This window comes from Palaemon carinicauda, chromosome 7, assembly GCF_036898095.1.
Source record: "Palaemon carinicauda isolate YSFRI2023 chromosome 7, ASM3689809v2, whole genome shotgun sequence".
Classification (NCBI taxonomy): domain Eukaryota; kingdom Metazoa; phylum Arthropoda; class Malacostraca; order Decapoda; family Palaemonidae; genus Palaemon; species Palaemon carinicauda.
Genome location: NC_090731.1, coordinates 173,435,171 through 173,450,299, shown reverse-complemented (window position 1 = coordinate 173,450,299; position 15,129 = coordinate 173,435,171). Strand labels below are relative to the sequence as shown.

Below are 15,129 nucleotides of genomic sequence, written 5' to 3'. Positions count from 1 at the left end.
GGCCTGAAGTTTCTCATATGTAAAAAAATGTAATTAGCTGTTTTTTGCAAGGACGTACCGGTACGTCCATGGGGGTAAAGGGAGGAGTTTTGTGAAACGTACCAGTACGTCCATTGGGGGTAAAAGGGTTAAGTCTGTAAGTTGAGGTCCTCCTTTATTTGTGTTTTGAATTGCTGGGCTATTTTTTCATTTGTAGGTCTACTCACCGATCGATTATAAACAGAAAATAAATTGGAAATGATAGCACAATTGGCATCCTCTATAATATCCTCACTTACTTAACTTCCCCTTTTTACGTCGCCTGTGTTAGCCGAGTGACTATTTTATTCCAACTTCAAATTTATTGAATTGATGTGAATAAATGCATTTTTCATAAGTGTTAATATCAGTTCTTCAGTCAGCATTGGATAAAATTTGCAACTGTAATTGTAAATTGGTGATGTATATGTATTTTTCTTTAGTAGGCATACTCATGGACCTATTATAAACCAAAAATTAATAGGAAATCATACATGTGGCCTCATTCGTATATAATTTCCTCATTTTACATCACCATTGATAAGAAGCCTGTGTTTGCCAAGTGACTATATTAATTCAAACTTGAAATGTTTCTCTGTTGTCCTGCATGAAAATATAAAATGAATCTATTTGGTATTCACATATTTCAGGCTCAGCCATGGTATGCGAAGAATTCCGTTACCTAATGGACGGCATCGAATTGGCAGAAAGCTTTAATTTCAACCCGCACAAGTGGCTCCTTGTCAACTTTGACTGTTCGGCTATGTGGTAATATGATGAAAGATTGTTTTTCAATTTTTTCTTGATGGACAAGGGAAATATCATGTTTTATAAGGAACTTTTATGTAGTTATGAGCTAAAGAAATGTTGTTAATGTTTCGGAGTAAAATTAGAAATTACGCTTGTAAGATTGCTAAAGACTATTTAATATTGCATTATGTTTTCAAATTTTTCTTGAAGGACAAGGGAAATTTCATTTGTTTTATGTGGAACTTATGTGTAGTTATGAGCTAAAGAAATGTTGTTAATATTATGGAGTAAAATTAGAAATTACACGTATAAGATTGCTAAAGACCATTGTGTATTGCATATGGTTTTTCTATCCAACAGGTTTAAAAACTGCAATGATGTGGTGGATGCCTTCAATGTTGATCCGCTCTACCTTAAGCATGATCAACAAGGACAGATGCCCGATTATCGGGTGAGTTTAGCTTTGTTTTACCTTGTGCAGGTTTTATTCAGTACAGTAATACCTCAGGATGCAAAATTGATTAGTTCCGGACTGGCTTTCATGATTTTTTTCGTATAATGAAATAAAAAGAAATAGAGCCAATTGCATTTGAATCATGCAATATACCTAACCTAACAGTGTGCATTTATTTCCGTATCATTAAAAGTTTTTCGTAATATGAGGCAAAAAAAATCTTCGTATGTCGTTTTGTATGATGAGTTTTTCGTATGGATAAACTTTTATATCCTGCGGTATTACTGTAACTGAAAGCAAGTACAATCTGTTCGCATCAAATAGGGTTTTTACTATGTAATTTACTGACAGTGTGGGACCCTAAATTATAGTATTCTCAAAATATTGAGCAAATAGATAACATTTTAAACTGTGAACTTTGTTAGTAGCAAAGGTGAATACATGTTCCACTCCCAGCATTTATTTTAATGCCCCTGTTTGGGGAATAGTGCAGGGTTTTTGCTATGTAATTTGCCTACAGTTTGGGCCCCTTAAATACTTATAGTAATCTCAAAATATTGAGCAAATAGATAACATTTTAAACTGTGAACTTTGTTAGTAGCAAAGGTGAAAACATATTCCACTCCCAGTATTATTTGAATGTCCCTGTTTGGGGGATAGTGCAGTCTAGGCTTTACTTTAGGTGCTTTGCAGAGGCCCTTCAACCCATGGCCTTCTACTATACTACCATAGCTGATAGCAAGGAATCCAGGGGAGTGATGTCTGGGGGAAAAGGGTACCTGAAATATACAAATTCAGTTTGATTAAAAACTTTAATAACTGCTAAGTACATAGAACAAATCAAACAAATCTGATTAAGATATTTCACCAATGGTTTTTGAAATATTTTTCAAAAATTTTATACAGACTATGGAGGTCCTGTATGTTGATATTGTACATTAGAAACCATAACACTATTTTAAGTTCAAAAGTTACCTATTTAAGTACAGTATTGTTAATAAATTGTTTATAAAGTTATGTACAGTTTATACTATATGTTGTTTTGATAAGTGCTTAAGTACTTAACTTTTACCCTTGTGTATTACTAAATCTGTCTTTCTCTCTATGAATAATTAGATCTCTCTCTCTCATTTATTTTACGTAAAAATCTTAATTAAAGAAAGAAATTCTCTTCCAGCATTGGCAAATACCTCTCGGACGCCGTTTCAGGTCCCTAAAGCTTTGGTTTGTGATGCGTCTGTACGGAAAGAAAATGCTACAAGAATTTATAAGGAAACAGGTATTTACAATAAGATTTAATTACTGTAAGAATATTGTAGAGAATATAAAGCTTTTACCCTTTCACTCATCAATTATATGTATCAAACTGAGCAGCATTCAAACAGTTATTCGAAGAAAACCTTAAACAATTTACTTTTCCTTGTAGGTGGCTTTGGCACATGAGTTTGAAGACTATGTGAAAGCTGATCCTCGCTTTGAGATTATACTACCAGTGACTTTAGGCCTGGTTTGTTTCCGTCTGAAGGTAACTATGATTTTTTTTTTTTTATTCTGGTAATGTTGGGTTTTTTGGTTCCATGCAAAAAATTAAAGATAAGCTTGCATGATCTCTCTCTCACATAGTCCGTAATTGTATGGCTACATTAATATTTTAAGAGGCAGCCTTTGCAAGTTTTTTTTTTTAATTATCATCTTTTACAGTAAAACCTATACTTTACCAGCATTGGGAATTATTCCATTGGTATTTAGTTTTGTTCATGCACTTTTGTTGTGATAAGAGATTAAACAAAATATTCTAATCATTTGAATGACCCCTTGCAGCAGTCCTCTTAATTTACAAACTGTATGCACTTGATGCTGCAATACTGATATGTTGTTATTTGTAGAATAAAAAGGAGTCTTAAAATCTTTTGAATTGGTTTAGATTTTATATGATTTGGAATGATATTGTTATTGGCATCTATACTTTAGCTAAAATTGAATGCAACTTGGTCATAAAACATTTCTGGTATAACCCAAGAAGATAAGGTTGCTTTCAAATATGTTATTGCTCTGTACTTAACAGCTTCTCCTTTATTTAAGCCAAGATAGCTGTGCGTCACTCATTGTCCCAAAGAAAAGGAAACCCTTCGGCTGATGTGTTCAACTGTAAACAGAGCAATGAGATCCTCCCCCCAAATCCTTAGCTCATTGTTAATTGTTTCTTTAACTACTTGGAACTCATATGAAATTGTAGGTATCATTCTTGCTTGAAAATTAAAAAGTATACGGGGTGTATTTTTTCTCCAATTGCACAAAAATTTCTATGGTGATAGTCTTTCATCTATTGTGCTGCTCATATCTTTTACTTTATATTGTATCTGTGGGTTTTCCTGATGCTAAAATAGGTTTCTTAACCCCAACACATGAGCCATGTGGCCCAGATTTATGAAACCAATACAACAAATTCTTTCAATATTTTTTAGGCCTTTCTTTCTTGGGGATTTGGTCATATTCTTTAGTTGTTCCATGTTTTGGGTATTATTCCTCTATTTGATCTTCATTAGCGGACTCTTATCTCAGTTTTTGATGTCTGCTACCATGAGAGGTGCTTCCATGGCCATCTTCCAAGCAACATCATGGATTGACCACTGGTCCAGGTGTAGTCATATACTTTGCCATCACCCAGGATTTGGCAAAACGTGAGACTAGGAAGATATATACGAACTTGATCTTCTCGGGGATCAAGGCTGTGACCTTCTTGGCGCACAAGTCAGCTAAGCAAGTGGAACAATTTGGTTCTGAAGACAAGTCATGACATCGCCTCCCACTTCATCAGGCAGGAGTGGCAAGAGGAGGCACTATCAATAAGGAAAGTATCTGTGTTAGAGACTGTAGCCCTACTCCTGCGGAAGGCAGTAGACATTTTGATGGAGAAGTGGAGGAAGGCAAGCCAGGACTCCGTTATCTAATGGGCAGTTACCTTTAGCCCTTCAAAAGCAACAACAACCAGAACATCTAACCTTGTCGTTACCCTAAAGTTTACACTTCTTAAGACTCCTACGACGTCCACAGCCAGATTTGCACATCCAGTCTCTTTCTTCTCCAAGAAAGGTGTGGACAATGCTCTGCCCTTTTGCCCCTAACCTCTCCAGTCCAGGAAAAGGGGGTAGTGGAAGGAAAGGGACACTGAAGTTAGCAGTCCCTATTAAGCCCTTAGGCAATGTAGCAACAACACAAAGCAGAGAGCCAGGTGGTGATAGTCCACTGACAAGAACCTCATCAGGAAAACTCCACTTGACTTCTCACTGCCAGACTTATCCAAGGAGGGATGGGGCATGCACATAAGGAACCAGACTGCCTTAGGGATATTGTCTACAGAAGGAAAACGCCTGTATGTTAACCTGCTGGAAATGCAAGCAGCACTGTTAGCATTGCAAACTTTCTAACGGTTTGATAGGGCACTCAGTAGCATTGATGAACAAAAGCACTTGTGTACAGTAGTGGCCTACTTAAATAAATTAGGGGGCGTTGTTTCACAGACGCTTTGCAAGTTGGCAAAGCAGGTGCAAACTAGGGCAATTTACAAGGCAGTAGAGGTGTCAGCAATGTTTATTCCAGCAAGAGGAATGTTCTAGCTGACACGCTCATTTTCCAGGGGCAGGTTGTAGGATTGGAATGGTCTCTACATCCTTGCATGGTGGAAAGGCTTCTTGCTTTTTTGGGTTCACTATTGGTTCATCTGTTTGTCATTTAGATGAACAAGAAACCATCAGTATTCTGCTCGCCAGCTCTAGACCCGTTGGTAGCATTAGAGGATGCCTGCCGCCTGCCAATATCGGGTCTCAGGATTACCGTGGTGGCTCCCAAGTGGTCACATGTTGAATGGTATTCAGCTTTGCTGATATTCCCTGTTGAGTTACTGAGAGATCTAATCCTATGCCCCACCCTTCTCTGTCAGCCTTACCTGCAGAGGTAGCACAACTCAATAGCTTCCATTGCTTTTCACAGTTTAAAGGTTTAAAGGCTGCTCACGAATAGCAGAGGAAAGGGACTGACCATATATACACATGATGAGTGCTAAAGCCCCCTCTCCACCCAATCTAGGACCAGGGAGGGGCAGGCAATGACTGCTAATGGCTCGGCATTTAGACCTGTAGACTCCCCCAAGTGCTCACAAGGATGGTAAGGTTGCAAAAACTACAAGAAACTAGTGAGCTTGAGTGAGACTCAAACCACGGTACAGCAATTGCCAGGCAGGGATATTTCTAATAGGCCACTGCTTCTCTCAAGTTTAAAGGGTTTTTTGTGGCGCTGCACAGACGTCTGAATACCTGCAGCTGTCTACCTGGGAAAGTGGACGATCTTTTGTGAATGGTGTTGTAAAGGGGATACTTCTAAGGCCAGAGCCTCTCTGCAATAGATTACTGATTTCCTAGTCTACTTTCGTCCGTGGAAGTTCCTCTCAATCTCCGCGGTAAAAGGCTATCGCTCAACCCTAAGCCAAGTTTTCAGATTGAAGGGCTTTGAGCTCCTCTTTGTAGGAATAGTCTATATTCATGAAGAGATTTCAACTGTCTTGTCCTCATATGGAACTCAAACCACGAGCTGTGACATCACTCGAGTATTCAGGTCTCTTAAGTGGGCCTTGGCCTTGGCGAAATGTGCAGGCAAGTCGCTTGGTATTTCGTATATCACTTGACATACCGAAGGGTGAAAGGGTTCCTTCACCTTTGTTCCAGAGTTCGTTGCCAAGGCCCAAAACCCAACCGTTAACATCACCAGGTTCAAGTCCTTCTCCAACCTTTCCCTTAAAGAAGTGAACAGCAGAGATCAGGATGACTTGCTTTCCTGTGATGACATTACTGAGGATCTTGCGGCCAGAAGGATGTAGAAGAAGAACACCATTTCTTTGTGACTATTTGAGACGATCAGCCATACTTATCATGCAACCAGTTATGGAATGGAAACCCATCCCAAGCTAATGCGGACGAAGTCAGAGGTATCTGATCTACCCTAGCTTTCAGAAAGAATCTGTCAGTGGCACAAATATTGAAGGCAGGAATTTGGAAACAGCAGACATCCTCTCCTGACCACTACTTGCGGGACTATACAACAGGTCCCTGGATACCTTTACCCTTGGTTCAGTGGTAGCTGCTCAAACAGGTTGTATAGCAAACCTACCTCCCTAATAGGACAAGAAGCATCTTGTCCAAGATGGCTGTTTTAACAGAAGTCTAGAATGTGAGGTAAAAATGTCTGGCCTTTTTTCTCTTCTTTCTTCCCCTCTCTTTGGGATGCGGCAGTCATGCTGTTATGTGCTGGACCAGATGCTAGATGCAGGTGGGCTCCATGAATGTGTAAATTTTCTGTATAGTCAAGTTTTTAGAAGTATCTTCCTCATCCTCCTAGATGAGGAGAAGGATGATCATAAACATATGCAAATCCATTTCTCATAAATGACCATTCGTCCAACGTAGGTTCTTCCATGACCATCTGCCAGTCGCCTGTAATATCTCTATGACCCCGGTTACTGGGAAGCTGGCAGAAGTTATCATTTTGGCTTTTTATACCGGACCTAGTACTGTACCATGACATCCAGAGGAAGTAAATCAACCAGTTTGGTTATAGGGTTACCTCCCACCTAAGGACAAGTTTCTTATTGGTGTAAGAACATATCACAAATTTTAAAGTTAGTCTTCTTGCAAGTCCTAGATTTAGGTTAGAGTGAGTGCTCCAATGCCTGTTGGCTGGGCGGGGCTACCCTCCACCTGCCATTAACTACTATTGACTCATTTGCAGGAAACTACGCATATTAAAGAACTCAGGTTTGTTTAGTTAGGAAAAATACAAATTAATTGTTTTTTATTTTTCTCGTCTACTTTATAGTTTATGATTTATCTCTCAGATTATTTTACTTTTTTATTTACCTAATCAAGATTGACGTGTGAGCACAATGAAAATCAATAAGAAAAGAAAGGTAAACTCCAAACCTTTCCTTCTATATAGCTAATAAACCTATTTTTCAATGATTTTTTTCTGAAATTAATGTGCTACGGATACTCATATTTGCTTTGAAATTAATGTGCTACAGGTACTCATTCTATGAATGAAAAGCTTTGGCAAAATAGTGCTCGTGTAAATGCTTATTGATAGGATATTCAGGGAAAAAAGTGTCAATAGTTTTATGAACTGTTGATTTTTTATAAGGAAAATTGTAAGTCACACACACTTGGGAATTTAAGGTCCTTTATTTAAAATCACATTGTTGTATATAAAATAATTTTAATGTCATGCGTGTTGTGAAGTAAAATTTTAAAATTAAATAAAAAAAAAAAAACACATATATTTAATATGTAGATACCAATCCTTTTACACAATATTCCAATTTTACCTTATGGTTGTTGAACTAGTCCATCAGGTCCCATTCCTAGATTCACACTGGCCAACATGATTAATAAAAAGACATGAAGTAAGCTGGAAAGGAAAATGGATGAAAAGCAAAATGGAAAAAAATCATTGCGTCTGCTCCATCTTAGAAAGCTTAACCCTTTTACCCTCAAGCTATTTGGATCTTTCCAACCCTTAACTCCCAGTTGTTTTCTTTTTCAAGCACATTTTGCTATATATATTTTTTTAAATTGCTCCAACAGCCTTAATTTTCATCATAGAGAAGTCAGGTTGGTCTCATTCTTTTGGAAAATGCCTGAAGTTTCATAAAGTTACCAAAAATATACAAAAAAATGTAAATAACAGTTTTTTGCAAGGACGTATTGGTACTTCCATGGGGGTAAAGGGATGAGTTTTGTAAAACGTACCAGTACGTCCATTGGGGGTAAAAGGGTTATGGAAAATCTTTGGTTTGGTACAAACTACAATACAGTACATCTAATACAAGTTACAAAATAATCTGTAACCTTTTATATCGATAATTTAAGAATATCAAGTCTTTAAATTGAGATGCAAAAAAAACAATTAAGAGCTTAATATAATGGTCTAAGTACATTAATAGATTGTATAGGTAAAGAATAATGTATTTTCTTTCTTACAGAAAAGTAATGAAACCAACGAAGCTCTTTTAAAAGCCATAAATGCTGATGGTGTTATTCATCTTGTGCCTTCCAAAATTAAGGATGTGTTTTTCCTCAGGTTAGTTTTTTCTATTGCGTATATTACTGTACATGTGCTTTCTGTGAAATTGAAGGGTATTTGTAGTACATGTACAGATACATTCATTGTAATTAAAGGTTAGACTTGCATAGTATGGTTTGATGTACAGTATATACAGTACGGTACTGTGTATCTTGGGTCATTGTTCAACTGGAGAAATTCATGTTCTATAAAAAATGAGGGGATCTATAGTCAATTTCTTTTAGCGATGCAGATTTGCACCGACTCGCAGCGGTGCCCTTTTAGCTCGGAAAAGTTTCCTGATCGCTGATTGGTTGGACGAGATAATTCTAACCAATCAGCGATCAGGAAAATTTTCTGAGCTAAAAGTGCACCGCACCGACTCGCAGCGGTGCCCTTTTAGCTCGGAAAAGTTTCCTGATCGCTGATTGGTTGGACGAGATCATTCTAACCAATCAGCGATCAGGAAAATTTTCCGAGCTAAAAGGGCACCGCTGCGAGTCGGTGCAAATCTAGCTCGATAAAAGAAATGGACTATAGTGGAATAATGTAAGTAGTCATATTATGCAATGCAACTCTTTCCCTTGAAGAGGGTGTTACGGGAAGAAGAGTTCAATAGGCCTGAAAGTCTCAATTTTTAGGTGTAAGGTTATGAACAAGCATTACTTACTTATTTTATTGAACTCAATAGCTGCTAGTAGCCACATACTTTTACTGCAGGGCAAAGGTTTGAGAGTCCAGAATTGAAGGTACAGGAAGTTCTCAACTTATAATCTTAGTAGGTTCTAAGAATCTGTTTTTAAGTCAAATTTTGTTAAGTTTTCCTTAGGGTAGGCTTCACCTAACTTGCATGCCTATGATTTTCAGCTGCAGAAGTCGAGAAATAGTCGTTTTCATATTGCAAATGTCTTGCTTACTGCATTAAATTATATAAATTTTTATTACAGTACTGTATTTCATTATGATATTTTGATACAATATCTGAGATTTAATGATTCAATGGTATTTGTCTTCATATCTCCAAATGTTTGTGAGTTGATGACCTCCTGTACTCTGGATTCATTAAAGTGAACAAGTACTGAACTACACAGTCATGGCATTCACTCACCCATTGTTAGCTCATGAGGATGATAGGGTTATTTTCTAATGGATTCTACGAACCCTAAGCAGGGTTGGAATTTGGGATTATGTAATGGAAGTAAAATGAAAACCATGTTTTTTCTTACACATATACAAACCCTTGTTTTTTAATAGGGAGTATGGTTTCAACATATCTGGAATTCTGTTGTTAAAATTCATAGCGAGGTATTGGTAGTTACTGTAGGGTAGAGCGGAAGCCCCGTACCCCCACTACATTCTAACCGAGTAGCCACTTTACTTTCAGCCACTGGAGAGTAGACATACTCCCAGCACTATAAACTGGCTTTTCTCATTTTTTCTCCTAGATAATTGTTGGCAGTTATGTGCAAGGGAAATTAAGGAAGAAAATAGATTTTGCAACCTTGTGTAACCTGTTTAACAACATTCCTATTGCTGATTATTCTCTTGCAAGTATCGACTGGTGTTGACAATGTCATTGTAGTAAAGAAAGTGGAACATTGTTACACAATGTTAATAGCAGGAGAACTTTATGGTACTCCATCTCTTCACACTGCAGGCAAGAAAGAAAGGGCTCCGCCTTTTCCCCTTTATGGATGAAGTAGTCCTTTAAGACTAATCGATAAGAGTTTAATATACATGACTCTTGCCGTTATTCTCCCCATGGGACAGTGTCCCCCAAGATTCCAAGTGACTCATTCACCAAAGATGACGAGCCTAAGCATTAGTGCACTAATTGTGCTCTATCTGCCACTTCAGCTGTTCATGGGTGTGTCTTTAGTAAGTTGCTATGCGTGCATTCACCTTACCTGTTAGTTTTCGCCCCCAGAGGAACTTGCATGCTCTTACAGGAGTGACAGTTCACCTGTAAACGTGCAGTTTGCTGACTTCTCAGAAGCATACTCTTACGGGAGTGACATTTCCCCTATAAACATACAGTTTGCCGACTTCTCGGAATCATGAAAAGAATATAGTTTGCTCTCCCAGGGATTCAGCCTCTTGCTGAGAAGAGGCATAGTTTTACATCCTTAGAAGATGAATCTCTCCGCTGAGAGAATTAGGATGGTCCTTCTCATGAGAAATTACCGGTTTACGTGTGCTCTACATTTACCACATTCTTCAGACAATATTTGTTCCTGCACGTTCTCCTGTTTACAATTGCATGAGCTTTTACTCGCTTTCATGTTCATGATCGGTCTCTTCAATTGACACCTTATGCTGTTGATGTGGAGCATTCATTTGTTCACGCAATCATTGAACTTAAAGCATTTATATGCTTGAATGAGCTCTAAAAAGGTCACGCACCTATCTATTAGCGTGCGATCCGATTGCAAGCACTACTGTACTCCACTTACACACAACTCCAAGGTGGCATGCACTACTGTAAGAATCCGATTTGGAAGAATCTCTTAATCCCAGTGCTCTCAAGACCGACAATTTTGTGTCCTTGAGGATTCCAGGTTTTGCCTTTGCCAGTAAACGTAGCTGTCAAGGTTTAAACCTTAATACTGAGTACAGCAAGAGATAGACTGAGGGTGAAATCTACTATCTTCTCAGTATCAGTATGCGAAAATGAAGGCTACGGCAATTATCAGTCTCCAGGCAGCATCATCGTAAGACCACTGGCCTTCTTCGCTTGCTCTCAGGCTCTGTCCAGACAGTTTAAAAGTCACTCATGAATGGCAGAGGCAAGGGACAGGGACAGTGCTCTAGCAGGACAATGCCTTAGAGACAGGCAATATATACATATAATCAGTGCCCAAGCCCCATCTCCATCCAAGCTAGTATCATGGAGGGCCTGATAACGACTGCTGATGACTCGGCAGATAGACCTATATGCTCTACCTAACCTCCCATCCTTAGCTCACAAGGATAGTGAGGTTGCAGACGCTACAAGAAACTATTGAACTTGAGCATGACTCGAACCTAAGTCCGGCAGATCGCAAGGCAGTGATGTTTCCAATAAGTTACCACGTCCCTAGCTCTGTCCGTAGCAAATGTGGTTACATTCCTTGCCCACTAGTCACCAACCAGCGAACCAATTAGGGCCTTAAACATTGAGATTCTGTAGCTTCCAAATTTGCCGAATAAGTTGGTCAATGGGAGGTTTTGGCTTCGAGGAATGCCACCCCCATTAGGCGCAGCTCAGGTCTTTATCCACCAGAGGAAGTAACTTTCATTTGAAGATTAGAAGGGTTTTAATAATTTCCTTATTTCCACACCCCACTCTACTCTACAGCACCCCTTCTTTTATTTCTCACTGTGATGTGGAAAAGTGATGTCTAACCAGGACTCTTCCACCATATCGTTATGTTTAACATGTTTGGAACAGTAGGACCAACTCCATGGAGTAAGACTATGACCTTGAAGTCAGCCCTTAAAAAGACCTCTAGGGTTCAGAAAGCTAGAGCATCTACTACACCAACAACTCAGTCTGTCAGAAGAGCCGCAGATTCACCGTAACCCTTTTGTCTCCGTTTTGGCCAGTCCAGAAAGGGCGCTAAAACCCATTAGGGAAAGCAATCTCTTCTGCAATTGCCACGAGTGGGAGATGCTTAGCAAGCTGGTGGGAAAGGTAACAGTACCATGAGGATGTGGCCTGGACAGGGAAGGTCCTCAGACACGGTACTACCTCCCATTCACTGGCTTTCATCTTCTCCACACTAAAAATCCGACGACAAAGTTGTCATATCATCTGAACTCGCAGAAAGACCAGATTCTTTAGGCAGAAGTACAAAGGATGATGGAAAAGAGCACACTATAAATGGTTCTGGACAAGTTTGTTTCCAGACTTCTTCAGTCAACTGGAGGCTGAAGACCAGTAATCGACCTCTCTGCATTGAACAAGTTTGTACTACAAACTTCGTTCAAGATGGAGATAGCAAGCATAGTAAGAGAGGCCATCGGAAAAATTATTTTATACTCCTATCTGAACCCGAGAGACATATTTCCAGATCCCAGTGTCTCACTTATGAAAATTCCTCCACTTCGTCCTGAGGGGGAAGGGTCTTTCAATTCAAAGTTCTTTTCTTAGACTGGTGACGGACCACGCAGTTATTCAATCGTATCTACTTCAAGCGCATGCCACCGCAATTCGGCTGCTCAGATACCTGGACAATTAACTGATCCTCTTATCCTGCCAAAGGCAGCTCCTTCAATCATAGAACAAACTTCTTTCCTTTTGCCAGAGTCTTGGGATCATGGTAAATCTGGCGAAGTCCAGCCTCATGCCCAAGCAGAGGATAGAATATCTAGGGATGTTCATGGGCACGACAAAGGGAAGAATCTTTCCATCTGTCATTCAGGTCACAAGACTCAGAAAAATAGTGCGCCCTTTTCTACATCATCAATATCTACCATCACGTCTTTAGCAGAAGTCATTGGGTCATCTGTCAACAGAGAACTATGTCCCTCCTGTGTACATCAGTGGTCACTTTTATAGTGTCTGAAGAGACACTGGTCCCCAATGAGTAGCCCATCCCATCAAATAGTGAGGCCTGATCTAGTCTGGTGGCTGAGGGAAGTGAATCACTTGAAAGGAACTTTTGCAGTGTCCTTCCCCAAAGCTACTTCTTTTTTTGGACGTGTCAAATATAGGTTGGGGCACCCGTCTAATGGAACTGAAAGTAACACTCTTGTGGCTTCAGTCATTCTTACAGGACCTGATAGTCCACTCTGTATCCTTGATGAAGAACAACACTACCAAAGTAGCACACGTTAGCAAGCAAAGAGGTACCCTTTCACAGCAACTCTGCAAGTAAAGAGATGCAAGCTCACGAGCGGGCACTGAACAACGGAGTTGAGCTACTGGCGAGATATTTCCCCAGCAAAAGGAATGTAATAACTGACGCTGTAAGTCGACAGAGACAAGTTGTCTGATCAGAATGGTCCTTTTAACCTCAAGTGGTAAGGAGCCTCTTGACTTTGTGGGGTTCCTAACGATCGATCTTTTTGCGACGACTTCAAGAAACTCGCGATTTACTGCTTAACAGTTCCAGGTCAGGCAGCGACATTAGATTATGCATTTCAACATCCTTGGTATGGCCCAGACATCTATGCTTTTCTGCCGTTTTGCAGGATTCAAAGGGTGGTAAACAGGATGCTTTCTGCTCCAAACCTCAACATAATGTTGGTAGTCCCAAGCAGAAACAGTACCCTAATCTTCCAGCGTTTCTGACAGATTCCAAGTGTGTTAATCATTTTCCCTGTCTTTACCAGCCCACCTGCATAGGTACCACAACTCTGACAACCCTGTCACTTCTCGGGTTGAAGCTATCCAACATCGAGTGAAAGGCTTTTCGCAATGTTTACTGCAGGAAATGTCTGGATACCTTTGAAAGCCTTACACTGCAGTCTACCTGGCAAAAGGGTCCATCTTCTGGGATTGGTACCATAGAAGTAGTACTACTCTCAGAGCCTGTATTCAACTGTTTGCAAACTTCCTTGTGTTTCTGCATATAGAGAAGCTCCTCTCAGTCTCAGAGCCAAATCTTCAGACTGAGAAGGGTAGGCCCTGTCCTCGTATTGGGAGTAAGCAATGCTCATGAAGAGCTTTGAGTAGTCCTATTCTCTGGGGGGCATTGTACAAAGTGACCAGACTTCTTGAGGTCCCTGAAAAAGCCCCTCCTAAGAGCCTTTATGGCAGGCATCTGACAAGGATGGTCTTCTTACTGGTCTTATCCTGTACAGAGAGAGTGGGAGAGCTGCATGGCTTATCATATCTACGTAGTCATTGCGAAGGATGAAGAAACCTGTAGCTCTCCTTCGTTCCAGAGTTTGTGGCAAAAACTCTGAATCAGGCCGTAAATATGAGGTTCAAATCAACCAACTGAAAATTTGGACAATATACTTCTTTCCTCCATGAGAGCACTAAGACAGCACCTAAAGGGGACTCGAACCTTCAGTTCATAACTACAGAACCTCTTGATCAACTCTGGCAGGATCAAAAGAAAGATCTTCAATACCAGCTCCATCAGGCTTCAAGGTAATATTAACAGCACAAACTCAGGCCAGCAAGTGAGCTGGAACTGCCACAGGCTTGTGCTCATGAGCACGTGCCACACTTGGAAGGACCTGTCAGTGGTCCAAGTCCTGGAAACTCCAGACATCCATCACAGCCCACTATTTACAGGAATGCACCCACAAGCCTTGAGATACATTTTCTTTAGGACCTGTGGTAGCAGCTCAGCAGGTGTTCTAGCGTACCAATCCCTCACAGGACAAGATGCATCTTGCCTTAAGATAACAGTTGGAACTCCAGTCTATGACAGAGGAAACTATCTGGCGTTTTTTACTTTCGTCTCTTTCCTTGGAGTGCAGCAGTCGACCCATTGTGTCGCAGGATCATACCTTGATGCAGATAAGCTACCATAATCCATTTTGAAGTGCTTTTCCCCCCTCCTTCTGATGAGGGGGATGATGGATAGTAAGGTAAACCTATCACTTTGTTTTAGCCTTACATTGAAGAAAATTTCTCTTTGGGATATATTGAAGAAAAAATTTCTTCAGATTCCTCCATGCCAGAAACGTAGCCCTATCACTTGAATTTTAGGTCCGAGGAGGTGGATTGGAGTCTATACACTTTCTCCTCTCAAGGACCAAGTGCATTATATCTCATTATTTTAAAACCTGCCAGTTTGATTTCACATACTTCTTCCCACCTAAGGACAAGTCTCTTTTTAAAGAACTAGGGTTTGTAT

The 15,129-nt window shown here is 39.9% G+C and overlaps 1 pseudogene; it reads left to right on the top strand.

The window, feature by feature from the left end:
• LOC137644665 (aromatic-L-amino-acid decarboxylase-like) overlaps positions 1-15,129 on the top strand; it is a 48,822-nt pseudogene that overhangs the window by 21,625 nt on the left and 12,068 nt on the right.